Source organism: Pleurodeles waltl, chromosome 3_1 (genome assembly GCF_031143425.1).
Source record: "Pleurodeles waltl isolate 20211129_DDA chromosome 3_1, aPleWal1.hap1.20221129, whole genome shotgun sequence".
Classification (NCBI taxonomy): Eukaryota; Metazoa; Chordata; class Amphibia; order Caudata; family Salamandridae; genus Pleurodeles; species Pleurodeles waltl.
In genome coordinates this window covers 878509167-878517525 of record NC_090440.1, presented here as the reverse complement: position 1 = coordinate 878517525, position 8359 = coordinate 878509167, and positions in this window count along the sequence as shown.

Here is an 8359-nt window from a genome sequence, read left to right as displayed (position 1 = left end):
CCCCATCGCTCCGGAGGCCAGGTAGCGGAAGTAGCAACCCGTTCAAAATTGGTGAAAAAGGCATCGGGGTCTTCACCTTCTTGATATCGTTGTAAGACCGAACTGGGCACATTCGGGTGTACACGGGTAGCAGCGATAGTATCTGTGAGATTCTTAATGGCGGTTTCATGAACCAACTGGTTGTTGGCCATTATGGTGGCCTGACTCTTAAGGGCATTTTGTAGTGCCTCCCTTTCCAATTTGGCCTCTTTTTGTTGCTCTTCCCACACTAATTGTAGGTGTCTTTGTCCGGAGGCCAACTGTTGCATCATATCGGATAGGATACACTTCTCCTCCATGGTTGGGGGGTCTCTGTCTCCTATTCCAGCATCCCACTTCTGACACCACTGTGGCGGGTTCTTTTTATCCCGAGCCGAGGGGATGCTGGAAGAAGGCGACAGACGCGACGCTGAAGGGTGTAGTACGTTTATTTACATGTTCGTTGGAATTGTAGCCCTAGCTTTTCCGCCAAAGGGTGATATTCCAGTACAAAACTAATCTATAAAGTCCCTTTTCTTTCAGGGTTCCTTGATGCTCCCGGGATGGGCTGGTCTGGTCCGGAGGGAGAGGTCTTGTTCAGCCGGCTCTCATGGCCCCAGGATTTCCCCAAAACAAAGAAGGAGAAAGGAACAGGTAAGTGGGGAGATTTATTTATATACGGTTAATTGGGGTTAGTAAGGTGTGAGGGGGGGGGGTTGTGTGGAGGTGAAGGAATGTGGGTTTGCACTCCTCTTGTGTCTTTCTTTCGTCGTGCCCTGTTTGTGACCCCCTTACAGTTTCATTCACTGGTCTGGGTATGGCCCTTGTGGGGTTATCCTTCGGTTTAACCGTGGTCCTGCTTAAATAGGCTCCCCTTCCTTACACGACCTCAGTCCTCCCTTCTTAACCCCCTTAAAACCAGCCAACCACCCAGAACCCCAGTCCCAGCCCCGGTACGCTCGTACCTGGTTTGGCCACGCCCCTCCGGGGACGTGGCCGGCTTGTAAGCGATCTCCCGACTTTGTCTCGGCAGGGCCGGGAGGCGCCCAAGCGTTTCTGCTCTCCGCGCGTTGCTCCTTCTCCGCAGCGGGGTTTGCCTTCTCTCTGTGTGGTCCGCGGCGTTCTTCTCTCCGGCTTTCCTCGACGTCGGCGGCTTCCTCTGGGTCGCGCGGCGCTCCTCCCTCTCCTTCGGTCCTCCTTCCGGCCTCTATCTGACGGATGACGTTGGACGTCATCGCGTCAGGAATTCCTTGGGTGCCCCCGGGGTATCCTCCGGCGGTCGTTCGCTCCGCCCAGGAACCGGCGTCCGGAGGCGCCCGGTTACACACGCGCAATATGGACTTGGGATGTTAGCGTTATGATATGGGACAGTGGATAGAAGTGGAACCTTACATAAGTGTTCCATTAGGCTTCCACTTTGAAGACACAGGTGAAAAGGTCAGGTCACAACTTTTGATTCTCTAAACACAGCATGGTGCCACCACCAATCTGCATACTAAGGTCAAGATAGTAGTCCACTGTTAGCAAAAGGATGGTATGCTTGGTGCACCTCTCCATGTTACAGGACATAGTCCAGGACCTCACCCATGTCAAGGGGCAGTCATGGCCTCTGTAGACATACACTAGATTAGTGCAACGCTGTGGCCAAAATTAAAAACTTGAGTACCAGGTACTCGCAGTTTGGCATTTGACAAGGTGTACAGTCTCTTAACTGTACACCATGAAGGGGACATTGCCATCTCAACAATGATGACCCTAGTTTTTAGATCTCACCTACAATGGTTGGGAAAGACCTTGTAGACTTATCAAAATCGTACAATGGGCTTAGAGTTCCCCCCTCTACCATTGGTTAGCCTGATTGTCATACTCATTTGGTTGCTTTTTATTGGAAGTCTTACCTTCCTTAGCCAATCTTCTCTTATGTTTGTCCCTCTCCCAAAGTACAGGTTCTTTACCATCCTTTTCATTGGCTGATTTGTTTTACTTCCACTGCTCACATCAGGCTCTTTTTGCCTCTGGGCTACTTCACAGTCCAAGAAGCAATTTAGCGAGCCTTCATTACTCCCCTACCCCCAGAATCATCCCCGATGCATGCCCCACCTGCTCCTTCGCTCTTCCCGCTCATTGTCCATTACATTTTTAGGAGGGGCTGGCAGCTGCCATTTGCTGCCGGGCCGCTCCCTATACCAAAAAGCACTTTTGGACCAAAAATAAAACATTTTAATTTACCGATCCAAGTGGTTTCCACCATCCTGGATTTGTAAATAAAAGAAAGGAAAAAAGGCAGCTATGTCAATCTGGTTGCCGTATGTATGTGTGATGACACATGCATGTGCACATACTTCAATACCCATGTGCGTGCCAGAGAAATGACACGATCTCCAAGCTGTGCACCATCGCACCTTTTTTACCCCACTGCTGCTTAGCATCACTAAATGGTATTTGCGGATGTTGTACAGCTTTGGTAGAAAGCACTGGCAAAGCCAATAGGTCAACAAGGTGAAACCTATTGGTTTTGCCAATGCTGTTTTGTAATAGAGACCAGTTGCAAGGTGTTTATTTGGTGATATGCGAATTTTATATTATAATATAGCGTTCAGGACTGTGGAGTTAACCCGCTGCCAGGCGTTCTCATTTTGGCTATGTGAGGTAACTGGGCATGAAGGACTTGAAGGAATGAGCCCAGGATCACACCATTTGATCGATTGGGGAAAACTGCAAATCAGGTATTTTGGACGTACTCCCAGAAATACACCCGGAAGACATAGCTAGATCTCAGCGTTCGTTCTTTTGCAATGTTCAGAAATGCACAGAAAGAAAAGCACTCGTGAACTCCCAGTGGAATTCATGGATCGCATCCTTCACTCTTCACAGGAAGTTACAGTGCTCTGGGTCCCACACAACTTCAAGAGCAGGCTCAGCTGTTCGCTGCCAAGACCGTGTTACTGCAGGGGGAGTTCAACACGAACAATTATTACAGGAAACTGTGAGGAAGAGGGTGGAGGACATGGACGGAGGCGGGGGCAGGGGGAGGTGTGGGGAAGGCGAGGGGGCGTAGGGGAGGATGAGTGCACTGGAGGCTGCAAGAAGCACAGGAGAGAAACATAAGCAATGGCAAAGCCAATAGATCTCTCCTATGCAAGAGCTATAGGCTTTGCCAGTGTGTTTTAGCCATGTTACCCGCCAGCGTGGCTACCTGTTTAGCATGGCTTAATGTTTGTAGCGTAGAGGAGGGTGGAGTGGCATAGGGTGCAGTACAGCTGAGTGGTGCAGGGTGTCATGGACTGGAGTGGCATAGAGTGCAGTGTCATAGAGTGGCATTGATTGTTGTAGAGTGTAGTGTAGTAGAGTGGAGTGTCATAGAGTGGAGTATTGTGGAGTAGAGTGGAGAGAAGTGGAGTAGTGTAAAGTGCAGTGCTGTAGATGGGAGTGATGTAGAGTGGAATAGATTGGAGGTGCTGAGAACAGAGGGGTGTAGAGTGGAGCAGAGGGGCATAGATGTCATGGCATAGAGTGGAGCAGAGTGTGTTAAGTTAAATAAAGTGTCATAAAATTGAAGTGCGTAGAGTGGGGGGGGGGGGGTAGAGTGGCATTGCATGGGATGGAGCAGAGCATCCTAGAGTGGAGTAAAGTGTTGTAGAGTAGAGTAGACTGTCATAGAGTGGAGTGGCACTGAGTGGAGTAGAGTGGAATGACACTGATTGTCATAGAGTGCAGTGGCGTATAGTGGACTAGAGTTGCTTAATGTGGAATGGCTTAGATTGGATTAAAGTGGTGTTGGTGTCATACATTGGCATGGCATGGAGTGGCACAGAGTGTCACAGAGTGCTGTGGGATGGCATAGAGTGGACTGTCATAGAGTGATGTAGAGTGTTGTAGACAGTTGTGGAGGTTGTAGTGTGGAGTGGCATAGAGTGAGTAGAGTGGAGGGTAGTAGAGTATCACAGAGTGGACTGACAGAATAGAGTAGAATGGAGTTGCGTAGAGTGGAATGGAGTAGAATGTTGTATAGTGGAGTGGAGTATAGTGAAGTACAGTGTTTTGTCACAGAGTGGAGGGGTATAAAGTGGAGGGGCATAGAGTGTTGTAGAGTGGAGTGTCATAGAGTGGAGGTGGCTTAGAGTGGCATAGAGTGGAGAAGAGGGCATACAGTGTAGTGGCATATAGGGTCATAGAGTGGAGTAATGAAGAGCGTAAGGGAGGACAGTGTCATAGCATAGAGTGGTGTAAAGTATTGTAGAGTGTAGTAAAGTGTCATGGAGTGGAGTGCCATAGAGTGGAGTGCTGCAGAGTAGAGTCAAGTGGCATAGTGTAAAGTGTCATAGAGTGGAGTAGCATAGTGTGGAGGGGTGCAGATTGGAGTAAAATGGTGCAGAGTGGCATAGAGTGTCATAGACTGTTGTGGAGGGTAGTACAGTGGGGTGGTGTGGAGTAGGGTGGAGTGTTGTGGAGTGTCATGGATTATGGGGGAGTGATGTGGGTTAGAGTAGGGTGTTGTGCATTACAGCAGGGTGGAGTAGAGATGAGAGAAGTGGAATGGTGTAAAGTTGAGTGATGTAGAGTGGCATAGAATGGAGTGGAGGGGCATAGAATAAACTAGAGTGGAGTGGCGTAGAGTGGAGTAGAGTGTCTTAGAGTAGAATGGATTAGAAAATAGTAGAGCCGAGTACAGTGTTGTGTCATAGAGTGGAGGGGGCATAGAGTGAAGGGGCATAGAGTGGAGGTGCATAGAGTGTCATATAGCAGAGAGTGGTAGAGTGGAGGTGGTGTAGAGTGCCATAGAGTGGAGTAAAGGGCATAAAGTGTAGTGGCATAGAGTATTATAGAGTGGAGTGATGTAAAGTGGAGGGGAGTAGAGTGGCATAGCATAGAGTGGAGTAAAGTGTCATAGAGTTGAATATCATAGAGTGGAGTATAGTGCCACAAAGTAAAGTTAAGTGGAGTGGTGCAGTGTAGAGTGGAGTGAAGTGTCATAGAGCAGAGTGGTGTAGCATGGAGTGGTGTAGATTGGAGTAAACTGGCGTAGAGAGGCACAAAGTGTCTTAGAGTTTTGGAGCGGGATCATAGAGTGGAGTGGCATATAGTGGAATAGAGTGAAGTGTTGTAGAATTGAGTGTCGTACAGTGGACTGTCATGAATTAGAGTGGAGTGTTGTGGATTAGAGTGGAATGTCATGGAGTAGAGAGAAGTGGGTGGTGTAAAGTGGAGTGCTGTAGAGTGGAGTGATCTAGAGTGGCATAGAGTGGAGGGGACTAGGGTGATGGGGGCTAGAGTGGAGGAGCATAGAGCGGAACAGAGGGCCATAGAGTGTCATAGCATGGAGTGGAGAAGACTATTGTGGAGTGGAGTAGAGTTTTGTAGATTGGAGGGGATTAGATTGGAAGGGCATAGAGTGGTGTACCAGGCAGGTCGCTCCCCTCACCGCCACGCAGCCCCTGTGAGACCGCTGACCGCTGCTTTATTCCTGTTTCCTTTTGCTGCCTTGTACTGCTCCCCTCACCTTTTTCTGCCCAGTTTGTGGTCCTACATCTCTGTTTCCCTGCGCACCGTGTCTCCCCCTCGCCGCCCGTTTCCCACCGCCGTGTCCCGTAGCTCCACCCCCCTCGCACCCCATTGGCCGCCCCGCTCCCACCTCCCAGCTGCTCCTCCCTCCCTCTCCCACTCATATGGAGGCCGCGCAGCGGTAGAGAGAGCGACCTCTGACCCTGTTTACCAGGCAGGTCGCTCCCCTCACCGCCACGCAGCCCCTGTGAGACCGCTGACCGCTGCTTTATTCCTGTTTCCTTTTGCTGCCTTGTACTGCTCCCCTCACCTTTTTCTTCCCAGTTTGTGGTCCTACATCTCTGTTTCCCTGCGCACAGCGTCTCCCCCTCGCCGCCCGTTTCCCGCCGCCGCGTCCCGTAGCTCCGCCCCCCTCGCACCCCATTGGCCGCCCCGCTCCCACCTCCCAGCTGCTCCTCCCTCCCTCTCCCACTCATATGGAGGCCGCACAGCGGTAGAGAGAGCGACCTCTGACCCTGTTTACCACGCAGGTCACTCCCCTCACCGCCACGCAGCCCCTGTGAGACCGCTGACCGCTGCTTTATTCCTGTTTCCTTTTGCTGCCTTGTACTGCTCCCCTCACCTTTTTCTGCCCAGTTTGTGGTCCTAAATCTCTGTTTCCCTGCACACCGCGTCTCCCCCTCGCCGCCCGTTTCCCGCCGCCGTGTCCCGTAGCTCCGCCCCCCTCAGACCCCATTGGCCGCCCCGCTCCCACCTCCCAGCTGCTCCTCCCTCCCTCTCCCACTGATATGGAGGCCGCGCAGCGGTAGAGAGAGCGACCTCTGACCCTGTTTACCAGGCAGGTCGCTCCCCTCACCGCCACGCAGCCCCTGTGAGACCACTGACCGCTGCTTTATTCCTGTTTCCTTTTGCTGCCTTGTACTGCTCCCCTCACCTTTTTCTGCCCAGTTTGTGGTCCTACATCTCTGTTTCCCTGTGCACCACGTCTCCCCCTCGCCGCCCGTTTCCCGCCGCCGCGTCCCGTAGCTCTGCCCCCCATTGGCCACCCCGCTCCCACCTCCCAGCTGCTCCTCCCTCCCTCTCCCACTCATATGGAGGCCGCGCAGCGGTAGAGAGAGCGACCTCTGACCCTGTTTACCAGGCAGGTCGCTCCCCTCACCGCCACGCAGCCCCTGTGAGACCGCTGACCGCTGCTTTATTCCTGTTTCCTTTTGCTGCCTTGTACTGCTCCCCTCACCTTTTTCTGCCCAGTTTGTGGTCCTACATCTCTGTTTCCCTGCGCACCGCGTCTCCCCCTCGCCGCCCGTTTCCCGCCGCTGCGTCCCGTAGCTCCGCCCCCCTCGCACCCCATTGGCCGCCCCGCTCCCACCTCCCAGCTGCTCCTCCCTCCCTCTCCCACTCATATGGAGGCCGCGCAGCGGTAGAGAGAGCGACCTCTGACCCTGTTTACCAGGCAGGTCGCTCCCCTCACCGCCACGCAGCCCCTGTGAGACCGCTGACCGCTGCTTTATTCCTGTTTCCTTTTGCTGCCTTGTACTGCTCCCCTCACCTTTTTCTGCCCAGTTTGTGGTCCTACATCTCTGTTTCCCTGCGCACCGCGTCTCCCCCTCGCCGCCCGTTTCCCGCCGCCGCGTCCCGTAGCTCCGCCCCCCTCGCACCCCATTGGCCGCCCCGCTCCCACCTCCCAGCTGCTCCTCCCTCCCTCTCCCACTCATATGGAGGCCGCGCAGCGGTAGGGAGAGCGACCTCTGACCCTGTTTACCAGAGAGGTCGCTCCCCTCACCGCCACGCAGCCCCTGTGAGACCGCTGACCGCTGCTTTATTCCTGTTTCCTTTTGCTGCCTTGTACTGCTCCCCTCACCTTTTTCTGCCCAGTTTGTGGTCCTACATCTCTGTTTCCCTGCGCACCGCGTCTCCCCCTCGCCGCCCGTTTCCCGCTGCCGCGTCCCGTAGCTCCGCCCCCTCGCACGCCATTGGCCGCCCCGCTCCCACCTCCCAGCTGCTCCTCCCTCCCTCTCCCACTCATATGGAGGCCGCGCAGCGGTAGAGAGAGCGACCTCTGACCTTGTTTACCAGGCAGGTCGCTCCTCTCACCGCCACGCAGCCCCTGTGAGACCGCTGACCGCTGCCTTATTCCTGTTTCCTTTTGCTGCCTTGTACTGCTCCCCTCACCTTTTTCTGCCCAGTTTGTAGTCCTACATCTCTGTTTCCCTGCGCACCGCGTCTCCCCCTCGCCGCCCGTTTCCCGCCGCCGCGTCCCGTAGCTCCGCCCCCTCGCACCCCATTGCCCGCCCCGCTCCCACCTCCCAGCTGCTCCTCCCTCCCTCTCCCACTCATATGGAGGCCGCGCAGCGGTAGAGAGAGCGACCTCTGACCCTGTTTACCAGGCAGGTCGCTCCCCTCACCGCCACGCAGCCCCTGTGAGACCGCTGACCGCTGCTTTATTCCTGTTTCCTTTTGCTGCCTTGTACTGCTCCCCTCACCTTTTTCTGCCCAGTTTGTGGTCCTAAATCTCTGTTTCCCTGCGCACCGCGTCTCCCCCTCGCCGCCTGTTTCCCGCCGCCGCGTCCCGTAGCTCTGCCCCCCTCGCACCCCATTGGCCGCCCCGCTCCCACCTCCCAGCTGCTCCTCCCTCCCTCTCCCACTCATATGGAGGCCGCGCAGCGGTAGAGAGAGCGACCTCTGACCCTGTTTACCAGGCAGGTCGCTCCCCTCACCGCCACGCAGCCCCTGTGAGACCGCTGACCGCTGCTTTATTCCTGTTTCCTTTTGCTGCCTTGTACTGCTCCTCTCACCTTTTTCTGCCCAGTTTGTGGTCCTAAATCTCTGTTTCCCTGCG